Source organism: Haliaeetus albicilla, chromosome 8 (assembly GCF_947461875.1).
Source record: "Haliaeetus albicilla chromosome 8, bHalAlb1.1, whole genome shotgun sequence".
NCBI classification, from domain to species: domain Eukaryota; kingdom Metazoa; phylum Chordata; class Aves; order Accipitriformes; family Accipitridae; genus Haliaeetus; species Haliaeetus albicilla.
In genome coordinates, this window is record NC_091490.1 from 24,852,020 (window position 1) to 24,868,999 (window position 16,980).

At 39.9% G+C, this 16,980-nt stretch overlaps 1 protein-coding gene across 8 annotated transcripts in view; it reads right to left on the reverse strand.

The window, feature by feature from the left end:
- Positions 1–16,980, reverse strand: part of DENND1B (DENN domain containing 1B) — a 171,892-nt gene that overhangs the window by 128,118 nt on the left and 26,794 nt on the right. The window lies entirely within an intron of this gene.

The window sequence follows — 16,980 nt, forward strand, 5'->3', positions numbered from 1 at the left end:
GATACCCCCAGCCGCTGACCACGCTGCTGACGACAGCTCTGGATGCCAGAGGACAGGAAAACGAACAGAGAAACCTGCTGGTAAGTGCCAGGGGACACTGCCTGATGAGAATTGCAACCTCTTGGCTACCTCGGGAGCTGCTGGGATTCCTGTCTTCTGAGGAGCCAAGATCTGGGAAACGTATTCAGATTTCCACTTCAGTCTTTAACACTAGCACTGTCTGATAAATCAGAAACTTACTTGTTATTGCTACGTTTTACATCAGAACCAGAGGGTTCTCCACTTTTGGCAAAGTATGGAGGTTTCTCCTCTTCTTCATCCTCCCACGTATGTTTGCTGCTGCAAATTGAAGCTTTAATGAAAGGGAGGCGCCACTGACGGTATTTTCAGTCCCAGCTGCTGATTTCAAATCCTACTATTCAACACGCAGCTGCTGCACCCGCATTTGCTGCTGGCCCACTCTCAAGGAGCTGGAGACTGAAGCCAGCATCCCTCCTTCACCCAGGGCCAGATGTTAAGCCAACAGTGGAATACACGTTTCAAACGTGTTGCAAAATTCAACTTGTCGATCAACTCAACCTAATTTAGACCTGATTTTAATCTAATTCAAATCTAATTGAGATTTTAGATAAAAATGTTGCCATTTGACTCTTCTTATTGGACAAGCACATTTCTGCTCCTAAGAACATCTGTGGAGGGTTCTGCAGCTATTATTTATGAAAGTGTATGTATTTTGAACAAGGAATCTATCTATTATGGGGAGCAAGAACTCTCAGAGGCAGACATGAAACAAGAGATGAGATGGTATGTTTATAAAAATATGAAAGCCAATAAATACAGTTACTTAAAACAGAGGCTTTCTTCCCACTCTATTTTGTGTTTGTTTAAATCACAAACACACTTGTGTAACGACCAGATAGATACAGGAAGAGTTTAAATATCTCAGTGCCTATACTGTAAGGGATCTCTTTTTTTATTCCAATTTAGTATCATGAAAAAGCAAGTAATTATATATCAACAGTGATCTCTGATAAATTTAAGGAGCAGCAAGCACAGTAACAGATATCAAATACTCAGTGTTAAGTAATTCATAAATTACTTACTAAAAACCACTGACAATTGTGCAGAATCCAAAAAAAAAAATACCTTAAAAGAGCTAAGCCATACATCCACAAACATTTCAAGCATAAATTTCTCTACAACTGAGCAATCTCACTGCACTCCCACTACCAGCTACTCGTTGGTGATCCCATACCATCGTCTCTCTCCTGCTGGTGCAGACTCTTCCATGGCTACACACTGAACTAGATGAGGGAACTGACCAAGACCAAACACCAACTGCCTGGAATTTTTCAGGTCAGCGTCAACTAGATCAGTTCCCCAAAACTGTTGGTTTTGTGCTAGAAAAAAAGGAAGAAAAAACAGGGAGTGGGGAGTTGTGGTGAGAAGAAAGTGGGACTGCTCCACCCAGCAGCAATCCAGCCTTAAGCATTTGCTAGACCTCATGAAATACAAGCTGCTTACTAGCCGCCTCTAGTTCCGTTTCTTATCACCTATTTCTTGTTCAGAACTTCCCAAGTCTTGTTGTACCATTTATGGTTGCTTCTATTGGAAAACTTGAAAGCTATTGCCTGCGACTAGGTGCACGGAACGTTCTGCTGTAAGGCAGGCTGACGGAGCATCACCAGGGAGGAGCGGACTTGGCAAGCTCGCCTCTTCATAGCAATGAAACCAGGCAGATTATTTTGGCAGATGTGAAGTACAGTTACATGAGAAACATTTAGTATATTGAATGCTTTAGCAACACGCTAACAAAATCATGGGGTTTTCTGATACTTTGTAAAATGTTTAATGTATAAACTTCTAAATCAGAAAGAAATGTAATTTCTTTCACTGTTCTTAGTGGAAGTATACCTGCCAGGCTTCAAAAAAGGAAGCAGATCGCAATAGCAAAACCTCCAAGCATAATTTTTAAAAGGTCACAATCTGGATCAAAGCACAATCTCAGAATTAAGCAAAACTTGGCTCTAGGTAACTTGGGGTTTGGGGTCAAAAAATTCATGCCTCAGTGAGGTGCCAACAGAGCTGAACAGCATTTCACAGGAGCACCCTTTATCTACTGGCAACAAGATCAACAGCTCCAATAACTTCTTTAGTGGCCTAATACGCTAACAGATATAAAACCTACGACTATAATTTAGCACCCTGCTGAGCTTGCTATCTTCATACTAGGGCTCTCTCGTCCTACTCTGGTCTCACTTGAAATGATAAATACAACTCTAAAGTAAATTCCAGTTCACTTAACTACAGGTATAATGACATTTATTTTCATATCATGAAAGGATATTTACATCATGAGAGGATAATTAAATTCACGTGATCTAAACAGGCAGAATAATGCTCTTAGTACTCCTTCATGAAAACAAAAAAAGGCCAACATTTGAAAAAATATCCCTAACTGAATTCAAGAAAAACATTCAGTGCTACTTTCAGCAAAAATTACACGCCTCCAAGACTTGCGCAACTGCTTTGAGCTGGGTTTTGCAGTTGTTATTACTGGCTTTTAACTGGTTATTTTAGTAAGTACTCACCATACATTTATTAAGTAAGAAAATCTGATGTGACTTGTGCTTCAAGCAGAAAGGTTACTGTACTCTTTTTATGCCTTCACTCTCTGAAACCAAACCCCATCACCTATAAAAAGCCTTGCGATTTTATAATAATTATCCAAGTCAGGGACTGGGCTTTTTTCAAAATATTATGTTTGTTTCTGCTTTTAGAGTTAGGCTCAGGCAGCATCTGACACATCTTTGTGGCAACTTCTCACAAGTGCTGCAAAGGAAGAAACAAAAGGGTACTGATTTAGAAATAAAAAGAGAAAGTATAATGCAATTCTGCAACTTTATGCACTTTATTTCAGATTTACAAAGACCGAATTTTCTTTTCCCTGAGGATTACTTTCCAGATACTCCATCTGATCGGGCAATTTTATGCTGATTTATTTTATGGGTGAGACCATGAGAATCACTCAGAAATAGCTGTTGCTATAGCCATCTGAGGAACTACTGAGTTCCTCCTTGTTTTCTTTTTCTAACAGACTTCTTGGGACAAACACACTGTGCCAGTTCTAAGTAAATGTAGTAGTAAGAGGAAATCGTTAAGTGCACACATAAGATAGTTTGTGCGTTGCATGTGTAAATAGATAGATGCACGTACAAGCATCACTTCTTCCTATGCCTGCTGCATCCAGGACAGACATTTCTTACAGAAGTACATCTTAGGATGTGCCAGTAATGCTTGAAAATTCCTTTGCTAAATATCCTACAGCATTGGAAAAGTACATCTCCCAGGTGCAAATCTCGCACTGCTGCAAGGCTGCAGCTCAGGCACACATTGCTGGACATAACTTGTGACACTTGACTTATTTGACTACTTTTGCATCATTTGTGATCATTTAAGTCTGCCTATACATATTTTAAAAGAAAGCTTTTCATAATAAGATTCAGAAAGAACCAGTTAAGTCCCTGAGGACAACAATTAGAAGCAGATGCAACTCTTAGTACAAGTCAGAAGAGAGACAAGCATGGAAAGGTTTGTTGAGGGATCAAGACTTAAGAGTACAGTGTACTTGATACAAAGAGGAAAGTGAGTCACATGCAATGCTGCAAAACAAAAGTATTCAGAATGTTGCAATCTAGAACTGCTCCACAAGAAAAATGCAGGCACCTATGACACATACTAAGAGAAGAGGAAAACATATGCATACCCTCAGGGTAATTCCTCTCCAAAAATCTATTCCCATAGCAGTAATTTCATACACCATATCATCCGTATTTTTAGGAAAACCACTTCTAACACATTTTAACTTCTGTAACAAATCTAAGAAAATATAAAGGTACTACTTCTCATGACAGAGTAGATTAGAGTAGTGCATTTGGAACTATGAAAAAATAAAGAGAAAGCTCTGAGTCGTAACTTCCCCAAAAATTCAGTAAATATACTCTGAAAATACTCTTCTCAATCATTAAGCTTGCAGATTATAAACATCACCCAAAAATACAACAGGATAAACTAATTAGCGCACATTCAATTTGGTAATGGAACAGAAATTACAAATACATGCTGAGAAACATCATCTCAGGTAATTCTCTTGATAGCAACAGAGAATAATTTCAGACACAAAAACACAGCTAAGGTAAAACAAAATGGATTAATTGAGTAGTTCAATATTCTGCCTGGAGAGGAGGAATCTTCAGCCCTGTGGGTTTTATGGAGCAGGACAGACAAAAAGACCGCCAAGCAGAGTTGGTCATGTCTTGGGACAGAGGAATGGACTAGATGACTGCTCAGTATCCCTCCAGCTATATTTTCTCTGATGCTGTAAAGATATTCATTGGAAAAAAGATGTCAGTGCAGAGTGGAAAGAAGAGACTGGGGCCAGGAGTTATGGGGGTGGGGAAGAAATGCAGTGAGGAAACAGAAGGCAGCAAAGTAAAGCTTATTGCAGACAGTTCTCCTTTCTTGTCTGGAAAAAAAAAAAAAAGAAGTTCCAGATTGTTTTTCTTATGTGAACACGAGAATGCAATTAATAAAGCTGAAATGATATATCATTATCTCAGTGAACAGCTTTATAAACACACATTTAAGCAATAAGCAGGATTTCTTTTGTTAGAATAAGTAGTTTTCAGCAATAAAAAATTAGTTCTTTAAACCAAGTTTTTAATACTGCTATTGTTCAAAGGCAAAAATCTGCTACATACTTAAAATAATTTGACAGAAACCTGCAACAGTAATTATAATGATGCTTTTGTATCAATATAGTATTTTATTACTACAACAATGATTCAGAAACAAAATCAGAGATGAACTGTAACGTGCAACCCAAGCATTTTCACAGATGAAACCATCTAATGAAAAAAACAGCATTCACATAAAAAGATTACTTCTTGCAAAAAAAGACTTCTGTATATTATATTAAAATCTGCTTGTTAACAGCTTCATACATGAAGTGCCAGAGGTGCAGTGGGAACGGGAGGCACTGCTGTCAGGAAGATCTGAGCGCAACAGTGGTCTTCAACTCCCAGGTTTGGGGGATCAAAGTGGAGCACCCGCCACCAGCTGGAGGAAGAGCAAGATGCCGTGGAAAAGAGGGGAAGAAGGGAGTTAACAGTATTTTCCAAGCATCAGTAATCAAAAGAAAGAACAAGGACAAAATACATTGAAGCAACTTCATAAAAAAAGTGAAACTAAGGAACACTCACTAACTTCTCTGGCACTTAAAACCTGTCAGATTAAAGACAATATGCAAATGAGTGTGCCACTGTAGAAAATACTCGAAAGTACACTTTTATGCAAATCATGTAGTCCATGTATTTTCTGCTCATCAAAGGAATGCTGAAAGAAAATTCTACAGGACCGTTAAGTCTGTTCTTACTTTAACTATTCTACAGAAAGCTTATTGCAGAATGCAACCACACTCTTAGAGTTTTCATGAAAGCAAAAGAAAATCTATTTACAAAATTATACCAAATCTTAACAATCCAGCACCTTCAACTTCTTTACTCACACTTTACCTACTAATGGGCCTTCCTAAATTGCCACCACAGTTTCAAACAGTTGCTACTTCAGCAAATAGCAAATGAACATGAGGCAAAAAACTGCTGCACCGAAACAAGTATGTTGCCCTGGAAAGTCAACTATTTCCACCTAAAGACCGATAATATTGAGTGCTTGACCACTGACAACTTTAAGAGTTAAGTATTGACACTTTACAACCATGTCAGTTACAGAAAAATGTTAACAAGTTTCAGGAATTACATTTGCCAGCTTTTCCTGCTATATATTAATACACTGAGATTTTTCTGGGTCTCTAAGTGCTTACACAGTATCCTCAGCAGCACATTTGAGCAAGGTGCTGAACCTGGACTCGCCTTTCAAAATAAGCTACAACGTGGCCACAACGCAGGAGCCCAGTGTCTCCCTTTCCCTTCCCCACGCCAGTGGCCTCTGCCTTGTCTTCAACTGATTGCAAAGCTTATAGCCCATTTTGAAAAATTATTTAGGCAGTGAAGGTACCTGACTCTCACTGGCATCGAAGGAGGTATTTAGAATGTGTGACTTTGAACATTTTTCCTTTTACCTTTTCTCATATAAAGTGTGAGCTACATGACAACAGTGTCAACAAACACACACTAAATACTGCCCTTTAAGAAAGGGAAAATGGAAAATAACATTTTAGTAGCCTGCCTCGGTTCAGTAGCTGTCGCCTGTCGTGGTTGCATATTTGCAAATCAGAAATGTGATTTTTGTATCAGTGACTTTTCAGCCAGGTTCAGAAACATAATTACAAAGACTGACTCCTCACAGGTAGGATGAAAACGTCTTCCTCCCGCAAGGAAGCCTTTCCTAAGGAAACTGCCTTTAACTGTAGCTGAACATAAGCTGGGCAGGCTTTCAAGTAAGCTGAAAACCATATCACAGTTTAAAATAATTTCTGTAGGACTTATGCTTTAAAAATGCCCCAAATTATAAGTAACCCAAATTACTCATGGACTTATCAAGTGGCTTGGAATTTAATTGCATCTTTTCACAGACATGTAACTTACTAAATGGTTTCAGGATACCAGTGCTCACACCACGTTTGTGGAAATTCAGAATTTTGTTTCTCATACATGGGAAAACAAAGATACAAACCACAACTGTAAGAGTCACTCGGTCTTTAAACAAAAACCACACACACCACACTCTTCTCTACTCCATGCAAACACAACTCGCATTTGAAGTCAGCGGGTCCAGCTCAGTCGGCTACTCGCAACTTTACAACCTCACGACAACTCCACAGCTTTTACATGCAGGTCATTACTACCTCGTCAAAGCATTAACAGCTCACAGTCTGTATTGAAATGTGCGAATCTGACATGTGTACATCACACTGTAAAGCCATGCAATAGAATTACTGATTGTAAAGTTTACCATAGAATATTTTCAAGTACTTCTGCTTTTAAAGTATGTGATAACAGTTCCTCAAGCTACTCAGAAAATCCAGGATGTGAAAACAGTGCGCAATATAATATTGCTCTCCACCTAATCACCTGCAAGGCTCAGCCTACCATACTGTAGAGATGCAGGGCTTTGTCTGACAGCACTACAGGTTTTGGACCTGACAGTTCCTCTGATCTTTCCAATTTCCCTGTCTGTAACACACTCAAAGTAGGAAATAATTACTTTTTCCCTTTTATGAGCAAGTAGATGGTTAAAACTTCTAGCCACAGTTTGCCACCTCCTTCAGAGCTGCAGGTCAATCCCTTTTTGCCCAAGAATTTGTTACCGCTGAAGGACAGAGCAGTAAGTCATTTCAGCTAACTAGGGACAGAAAGAAAGGGTCCTTTTGGCTGCAATGCTATTAGCCATGCTTCAGGATAAAACCTTAATCAGGGTGAGAGTTCATTGCACAGATAGTGCACAGATAAAATGAGTATGTTCAGCCTTCTTTGGTCTCTTCACAAGATAAGCAGGAGTTTCTTTTACCTGCTAAGTCTTTAGAATGAGCTTGTAAAGTCTGGCAACAGCTATATGCCTTTTGGAGCTGCAGTGTTATTTTTAATTTTCCTATTTTTAACTTGTAATTGTGAGTGAATTACAGCTCATGAAAACGAGTATCTAAGAACTAAGGTAGCAAAAGAACAAGCAAGTGAGCACCATATATGCCTTAAGCCATTGCTAACGTTTGAGGAAGGTTTACAAAACAAAATACTTCTGTTCTGCTGTCACTGGGTCTCTAGTTCAAAGAATTTTAAACAAGACGGGCTGTGCAGTGATCTAATGAAATGAACAATAACTGAAAACAATTAAGACTAAGGTCATCCACCTTTGCAACTAAATACAAGTTTTACATCCTGCCCTGTAAGGATGAAAAACTAACTCACTACACCCCCTTGCAAACAGACACATTGTGCAGTGTTTTGTTTGTTTTAAAGGAAGGTACAGGACTTAAAGTTCTTCAAAAATGTTGTGACATTTTCCTGTATCAATGCTGCAAGATTGATTTTGAGAAAGGTCTAGAAAAGTTCAAGTACATTATTACCAAGCAATACATACTAAGTAAATTAGGAAGAAGCAAATGTCCTGCACAGTCAAGCATACTGGAGATGGCCCATCACTTGGCTTTCCCATGTTAGTGATGTCTGACTAGAGACAAACATTTAATCTCACCAGCTAAAACATTATGTTTGTTTTGTGGAACCCACACAGACTGCATACAGAAAAATTAAAAAGCTTTTGTCACATGACAAAGACTACATCTCAGTATCTTATGGATGCCTGAGTTACTGCTTCCTAATTCCCTTCAAGAAATACAAATTTGGTATCAGCTTGGACATGAAACCAGGGCTATATGTGACCCTGTAGAGGAAACTGCCTGGTTGCAGGAAACACACAATAATATTCGAGCCATTTGTGGCAGGCATTTTTAAAAAAGAATACAAAAAGAAATCTTACATTACAGTTTACATGCTTAAAAAAATTAAATTAAATTAAATAAGTAAAAAATTTAACCAAAAACTTAACACTTCCGTAATTTTTTTTCAAAGCAGAAGTTACTCCAGTCCTCTTACTTCTTCAAGAAAAAATGAATGTTGCAGGGGAACTCCCTCTTGACCAGAGAAGATATAATATTATCTATTTACATCACTTCTTGCCTAAACAGTGCAACAACATTCCTTCCACTTTCCACTGGTGAGGAGCACATCCTGGTCACAGCCACACTGTTTAATATTTGAGGGCAGGACTTCCCTGCAAATTATGCCCCTTGCCTTAAATACCAACTAGCACAAGCAGTAAAATGTGATGATTCAATAGACTAACAGTCTTTTTTACACCAGAGCAATACTGGAATACATAATACATTGGAATAATGGAGTATGTAACATTATCATGGAATATATAATATCATTACCCAGATTATAAAGTGCACTCTATAGATAGACTAGATATAAGGAAGAAATTTTTTACAGTGAAGGTGGTCAAACACTGGCACAGGTTGCTCAGAGAGGCTGTGGATGCCCCATCCCTGGAAACATTCAAGGTCAGGTTGGACGGCGCTCTGAGCAACCTAATCTAGTTGAAGATGTCCCTGCTCATTGCAGGGGGTTGGATTAGATGACCTTTAAAAGGTCCCTTCCAACCATTCTATGATTCTATTATATATATTTAGTACCCAAGCCATTCTGTAATTCTATGATACATATTTAGTACCTCAGTAGACAAATGCTGCTTTCAACATCCTCCACTAATATTGTCCTCAGCCAAATCCTTTAGACAAACTGCTCCCAAATGGGGAAAATATCCCCAAAACTTAAGCGTATAAAATTCTTCATGTGGAAAGCACGAAGGTAGAAAAATATTCTGTCATCTTCTGCGTTTCCTTCCCTCCATCCTTGCTTCCTACCCTGCTTGCTATCTAAGTGTTCTTCTCTATTTGGCAGACACATGGAAGAGGAACATTTTCTTTGAGCCACTAGGCAAAACCCCAGGCTGTTCTTGGGTTTAGACACAGCACACGCAGCAGTGACCAGCCTGTGGGATGAGGTTGTCTCCCCCCACAAGCACACCTCCTCCTTTCCCACAAGACTATTGTGAGCAAAGCTGAAACTGGAGTTGGCAACATGGCAATTCTTGAGGCATCACAGGCTGGACTGCATTTCGTTTCCTCTTCCCGGAGGCCCTGCTTTCCACAAGCACAGGGGAGAAGGAAGGTAAACTCAAACAGCAGCTCTTTGCAGGTACAGGAACCGAGGGCAGTGATAAGCTTAAATGTGTGAAAAGTACTGCCTTAGGTACTGACTTCATATTCAAGCACTTCTGATTTGTATCGTGAGGGAGACTATGGTTCTTGAAATGGGCCATCTCTGATATTTAGGGAGTTTCCAGCAGCAGTGAAAGCACCATCGCTTGTATTACCAAACATCATTCACAATCCAGCATTCATCTTGTGTCATAATACAGACTCCATCAATGTCTTCTGAATGCAAAATACTTACAGGAATCAAGCTTTTCATCTGTCCTGGTGAACACTAAACTAGCATACATCTGTACTAAGGCAGAAGACCTTCATGAAAATATACACAAGAAAACCCAAACCAAGAGCACTTCTCGCCCAGTCCTTAGCCTGCTTCCTCCTCTCCATCAGCTCAGACCTACCACTCTGGGGCTTGGTGAGCTCTGCAGAGCCAACCCCATTGACACTGTCGCTGCAACCAAGGCCAGCTACAGGAAGAAGGGGTTAGATTCTCTGTTCATTGTTTTATTCTAGATTATTTATGACATTTCAATTAATTAATACACATACTACTGTATCACTGTGAAACAAGGTTTGGGATTGTGTAGTGATACTCAGCTTATGTGTGGAAGAGAATGAATATAACTGTACGCTACAAAAACATAGTTTCAAATTCTCTATCTTTATCCCATTTTCAGTCTCCCATTACAATTAATGTCTGTATGAAATCCAAATCTTTCACATTTTGCTTACTGGCTGTGGTAGGAAACGACAGAAGTAGAGCAGCACTGACAACTGGGGTCTGGCCTGGCTGTTTCCTACTCCTCAGAACATCTACAGCACCATAACTGAAACACATCTGACTATGAAAACTTTGGTTATATCAGACAATATTTCAAAATTTTATATACATACCAATCTGCTACTAATTAAATTAAAACAATCATAAACATTCTCAGTTACACAAAGCTCTAAAACCATTAACTACGTTGATTAGCCACAGCCTACACATATAGTTTGCTGTATGTGTAAACAGTTCACAGATTTAAAATAGTTAAAATACCTTTTAAATTTTTTTTTTTTTGTAGCTTATTCTGATTCAGTGTTCTTTTCTAACTTGGTTGTTCATGATACCTTAAACCAGAATAAAGATGAAGGAGCACTGATCAATAAGCACAAATCTTTTTTTGCCTTTGCTTTCCATCTTATACCAGATCCATTTTAATACCATTGGGGGGGGGGGGGGGAATAAACTCATCAGTCACCTGATGGAGTAATTCAAAACTTAACCAAACAGGGCTAATGGGTGAGAATTGAATTGAAAACACCTTGACAAAGAAAGCAATTTCTTTTCTTCGCACTCCTCAGAAGCTGTGGGTGATCACCGTAATCGAACCATCAACAGCGAGGGGCCATCTGTCCCGAGGGCCCTCCATGTGAGCAAGAATCAACAACAAAAAAATTTTAGAGGCTGGCCCACATGCATTCAGCCCTGATTTGTCTATGGCAGGCAGCATAGAGCTGAAAAATCAATGTTTTGACGTTTTTCACATACCAAACCTTAAAAGTCAACACTAAACTTTTGATAAGAACAAAACACAAAAAGCAGGTTAAGAGGTTGTTTACAGAAAGATCTGTGTTACTCCAACAGCTAATAAACCTCTGATCGGCTGCGATTTTCACTCTATCATGAAGCACTCATGTTTTAGCACCCAATAGCCATGTTCAGGGAAAAAAAAGAGTACAGAAAACAACCTTTACACTGGCATTTATGTTATGAGTCCCCTCTAGTATTAGTCTGTACAACTAAAGATATTCCAGTCACTTAGCAAACCACCTACACAGAAGTCCCAAACCTTGGGTTTTTTCCACAGAAGACAAAGAAAACATTAAGAAAGCATCTCCCAGAAGTTTCCAAGCCAGCGACCGCACACAATGCATGCTGAGAGCAAGGGGCTTAGGCTGACACAGCAGAGGCACCATAGCTTTGGCACCTGACATCCTGGGAAACAGAGACCCCTCTGATCCCCACCAAGGACCTCCCAGGACAGAAGCATAGGCTCCACAGCACATCTCTCCCAGAGATGCTCCTAAACTGGGCACCTTTCCCTCACTAAGCCTTTCAAAGGGCAACACCACACACAGCAGGAAGGCTAATGCAATTTATTCCTTTGGCATTTTTTTACTGAAAAATATACTGATCTTTTAGTAAAACAAACTCTGACACAGCTGCACCTCTCTGTGCCTCTCCCTCCAACTGCTTCAAAACCGAAAAGTCGCAAAGTAGCAAAGAGGGCAGCAAGAAAAAAAATTTATATTCTTTTTTGCTCAGCTTCATTGACATTATTTGTCCCTCTCTGCTTCAGCAGAGCTAGAATGTGGGCCCAGCCAGCAGCGCAACACGCCAGGAATTAGAAGACACACACTGATTTTCAGTCCTGCCAGTTACCTGCTGCATGACCTCAAGTAAGTAATTTCAGGTTCCCAAATATCATGAGATCCTGGAAAAATTAATTCTTTTTGATTCAGAAGAACATTTACAGGCATAAAAAAAAAGGACATTTCCACGCAAGCCCAGGTTTAGCAATTTTAAACCACAGGCCACACATATACCTCAGACAAGTAAAAGAAAGTCAAAGGTTTTTCTCACAGGTGTTTACAGTTACTCAGGTCAAAATTCCCAATTATGTGCCAGAGTGGGGTCAACAAAACAGGGGATGTAAACAGCATCCCAATATACATAAGGGACCTGTAACCAGAATGGTATTGTGTCTTGCTGCCCTGGAGGCAGGAGATCTGGGTTCCAGTCTCTGTAAGTTACTAACCCCAAAGCACATTCAACAACTAGGAAACTCTCCAAGATATTTCTTGATATCACATACTTCAGCAATGAAACAGAAGAGTTACGTTTCTCTACTGATTTCTGAAGTACTATTTATTCAGAACAGCAAAGTAGAAGAGTAATATAGATGCACAACTTCAATTTACATCCCATTACAAAGTAACCGTGATGTGGTTAGTGCAAAATAATTTTATCTTATGAAACCTCAATGCCTGATGCCTGCTTTGTCCAATGGAATCTTAAATAAATTGTGCACAAAATAGTGAAAATTAATTTAACAGTGTGATACCAGCAGACAATATATTTCACTCTAATAGAAAAAGCTAAAGTTCAAAACAACACACTGCGCTTGCACAGCCTGCGCGGGGTCAGAACTCAACACATCCTTTGTAAATTGAGCCTTTCCAGAAAGCAAGGTCAGAAGCTGCCTCCTCCCATTTCAGCAAGTCTGCATTCGAACTAGCTGTCCTAAAAGTACAAGAACATATATCAGAAGCAGTTACTTCAATGAAGGCACCCTGCAAGGTACACAGCTACACTGCTGGGTGGGAGCCCAACCCAGGCCCGGCTGCCTTGCTGATTGGAAAGCCGAGGTGCAGCAGTCGGGCTGCAGGCTCCAGCTGGTCAGTCGACCAGTCACAGAGGCAAAGAGGTGGCCCAGAGAGTGGTTACTGCCACTCAGGGCAGAAAGAAAAGAGAAAACAGACCTGCACACAGTCGGAAGAGCAATGGCCTGTTTGGGGATGGGCAGATAAGGACTACAGGAAGGAAGAGAGCATTAGAGGAAGATGGGCCATCTACATGTTTGAACTGAGTATTTCTGCCTCTTAAGTAATGAAGGTCTTAATTTTACTTTCCAAAGAGCATTACAGCAGGAAGAAATGAGATGAGGACAGGGAAACCATGAGTAATGCATCTGCATGCACCAGATATATAGCAGTCAAAAATATTAGCAAGGGAAAAAATGATATTATTATTATTATTATTGATGTGAAAGAACAAGGAATGACTTATTAACAAATCAACAACAGCATAAATTAAGGTTATATCTCATCTAAAAAAATCAATTTACCAAATAAATCTGATGCTAATATTTCAGAATGCACCTATAAGCCTGCACAACAATAATAGCCATCAACACACAGGATGCACAAGAAACTGAAATATATGACACTGCATGTAATTTACAGATTAATGTAATATAATACGTAACAACATTTTTCATAAAAAGGCCTCCTCTCAACCACCGCCCTTCTCTCATTGCACAATTTCTCTGTGTTCAGTGTTTGCATGAAAGGGTCAGATGCTATTAGGTCTTCCACATGTTGGAAGGGCTGTATGATTCTAGCATCCATTTTGTATCTATTTCTCCAACTTCTTCCTTGACATAGATCAATACGCAAACCTCAGGTTACCTACAAGCCCCACATCACTAATCACTTGTAGTCATTTCACACTCGTGGTCTGTCCTCCTGTGTGTTCTTCATGTCCACCAGTGAGACAGTACTGCTGCCCTGGCTGTATGTTCACCACAGGAAGGCTTAAAAGGATGATCTGAATGATCAGTACAGTTTGATAACAGTTCGGTAACTACCTGGAGCTTTCCCCTTTATTCTTCCTTTTGTTTTCAGAAACAAAAGGAAATTCACCTCTAGAAAAAACAGTTGAGCTCTGTGAATGTATGCGAAACCTAGACCAGCAACAGTGTACAGTTGAAATCAATGCTAAAGGCTAATAATTTCTAATCTAAACACAAATTAAAGTCATGAGCAGATGGGCCCCAAGAAAACAGTAACATTGTCTCATTGGTCATTTATCAGGAAAACAAAAAAGCTAGGAATACTAAGAATTAATCACAGGTGCCAACCAGTTCATAAGGCATAAAAAAGAACTTTTGGAGGAAGTATTAAAATGTTTTCAGACAAGCAAATTTTTGTGCTAGAAGACACTATGCTGCAGGAGAAACCAATCATTAACCATGCACATGCACTTCTCAAAGAACAGTTCAATATGCAGGTAGATAAAAGAGAAGTTGCTTTGGTTTAAGATAACTAATTCCATTTTTTTATTAATGAAGTCTAACCATAATCACCCATGCTGACAATTTCATAATCAATGGGATACAATGTATTTATAAAGTATGTTTATATAAAATAAGGTATTTCCTTATAGCACCTTTTTAATTAATTGTTTTGATAATTAGTAAGAAAACATACAGGGTATGAAAACACTGCTGTACCTTTCAAGTAGAAAGACATACTCGTCTCTCAAGGAAGCCTCAGATAACTCCTCTCTTATCTTGAGCCTTCCATCACTCTGATAAACAAAACAGCACACTTGCCAGAACAGGGAAAATCCACTCATTTCTGAAAACTGAAGACTAAAAATAGATTCGAAGAATTATGGCTGTGCAAATATCAGATCTTAATTTTAACAAGTTATCCCAGATGACTTGTTATTACTTAAATTCTTCATACCCATCAAGGGGACTAACATGCTCTAGACAAAACAGGAGGCCTGTGAGCTGGGTGTCTTGTCCATGTACGTTGAAAAGCATGTCCAGGGGAGAACTGGAGTCTAAAGCCCCATCTGCCCACAGAGGATTTCCTTCCAGGGTAGGTAAATTCCACAGAATAACACTCTGCTTAAAACTGTAAAGTATACCTCCTTTCTTCAGGGAAAGCTCTGTTTAATACCTTTATCAGCAATCTGGACAAGGGGATTGAGTGCACCCTCAGCAAGTTTGCAGACAACACCAAGTTGGGAGGGAAGGTTGATCTGCTTGAGGATAGGAAGGCTCTACAGAGGGATCTGGACAGGCTGGATTGATGGGCTGAGGCCAGTCGTATGAAGTTCAACAAGGCCAAGTGCCAGGTCCTGGACTTGGGTCACAAACAACCCCATGCAGCGCAACAGGCTTGGGGAAGAGTGGCTGGAAAGCTGCCTGGCAGAGAAAGACCTGGGGGTGCTGGTTGACAGCCGGCTGAATATGAGCCAGCAGTGTGCCCAGGTGGCCAAGAAGGCCAACGGCATCCTGGCCTCTATCAGAAATAGTGTGGCCAGTAGGACTAGGGAAGCCTGTACTTGGCACTGGCGAGGCCGCACCTCAAATAGTGTGTTCAGTTTTGGGCCCCTCACTACAACACAGACATTGAGGTGCTGGAGTGCATCCAAAGGAGAGCAAGAGCAACAAAGCTGGTGAAGGGTCTAGAGCACAGGTCTTATGAGAAGCGGCTGAGGGAACTGGGGTTGTTTAGTCTGGAGAAGAGGAGGCTGAGGGGAGACCTTATCACTCCCTACAACTACCTTAAAGGAGGTTGTAGTGAAGTGGGTACTGGTCTCTTCCAAGTAACAAGTGATAGGACAAGAGGAAATGGCCTCAAGTTGTGCCAGGGGATGTTTAGATTGGATATTAGCAAATATTTCTTCACCGAAAGGGTTGTCAAAGCATTGGAACAGGCTGCCCAGGGAAGTGGTTGAGTCACCGTCCCTGGAGGTATTTAAAAGACATGTAGATGTGGCACTTAGGGACATGGTTTAGTGGTGGACTTGACAGTGCTAGTTAATGGTTGGACTCAATTATCTTAAAGATCCTTTCCAACCTAAATGTTTCTATGATTCTATGAAAAGGGATAGTTAAGATACCAGAAATAAAATCGTGTTCTAGCTCTTCTAGCTCAACTCCACACTTGCTTGCCATTTGCTTTCCCAGGGCCAGTATACCACCTTAAGATATGCATGACTTAGAAACCTTATTTGGACACACAGAGTAATTTTTACCACAAAGTTTTTTCCCATTGTAGCAACTGGGGGGGGAGGGGGGCGGAGCGGAGAGAGAGAGAGAACTTAGCAAGGAGATACAAGCTACATCCTATGGTACAGCAATAGTTTTAGCCCTTTTTTCCTGAAATACAGACATATTGCATGAGATGCTATTCCAGAACACAATGACATCATCAGTCATCCTTCATAAGGTATGGAAGGGGCTTTGATTGCTTTTAAAGATTCCAGAAGAAATAATTATGGGGAAGAAACTGTATCTCATTCTCCAAATTCAAATACAAGATACTGGAAGGTCACCTACTGTAAAATGCATAAACCTTTTAACTTCTGGTGCTTCCCCAAGGGCAAAAATGTCAGTCATTTTGCTTGAGAACACCACTTTATCCCATCAAATTTGAAAAGCCTAAAAGATCACAATTCATATTGTAGGCTGCGCACTGAAAAAGTTACAAAACTAACCCATTAACAGCAAGGCAAATAGAGTATCATGGGTTATTCCTTTTACTTTCACTTAAAAGCTGTAGGAATCACCTGCACTGATACATCCAGCAGCAGCCACAATCCTAACTCTTTCATTTAA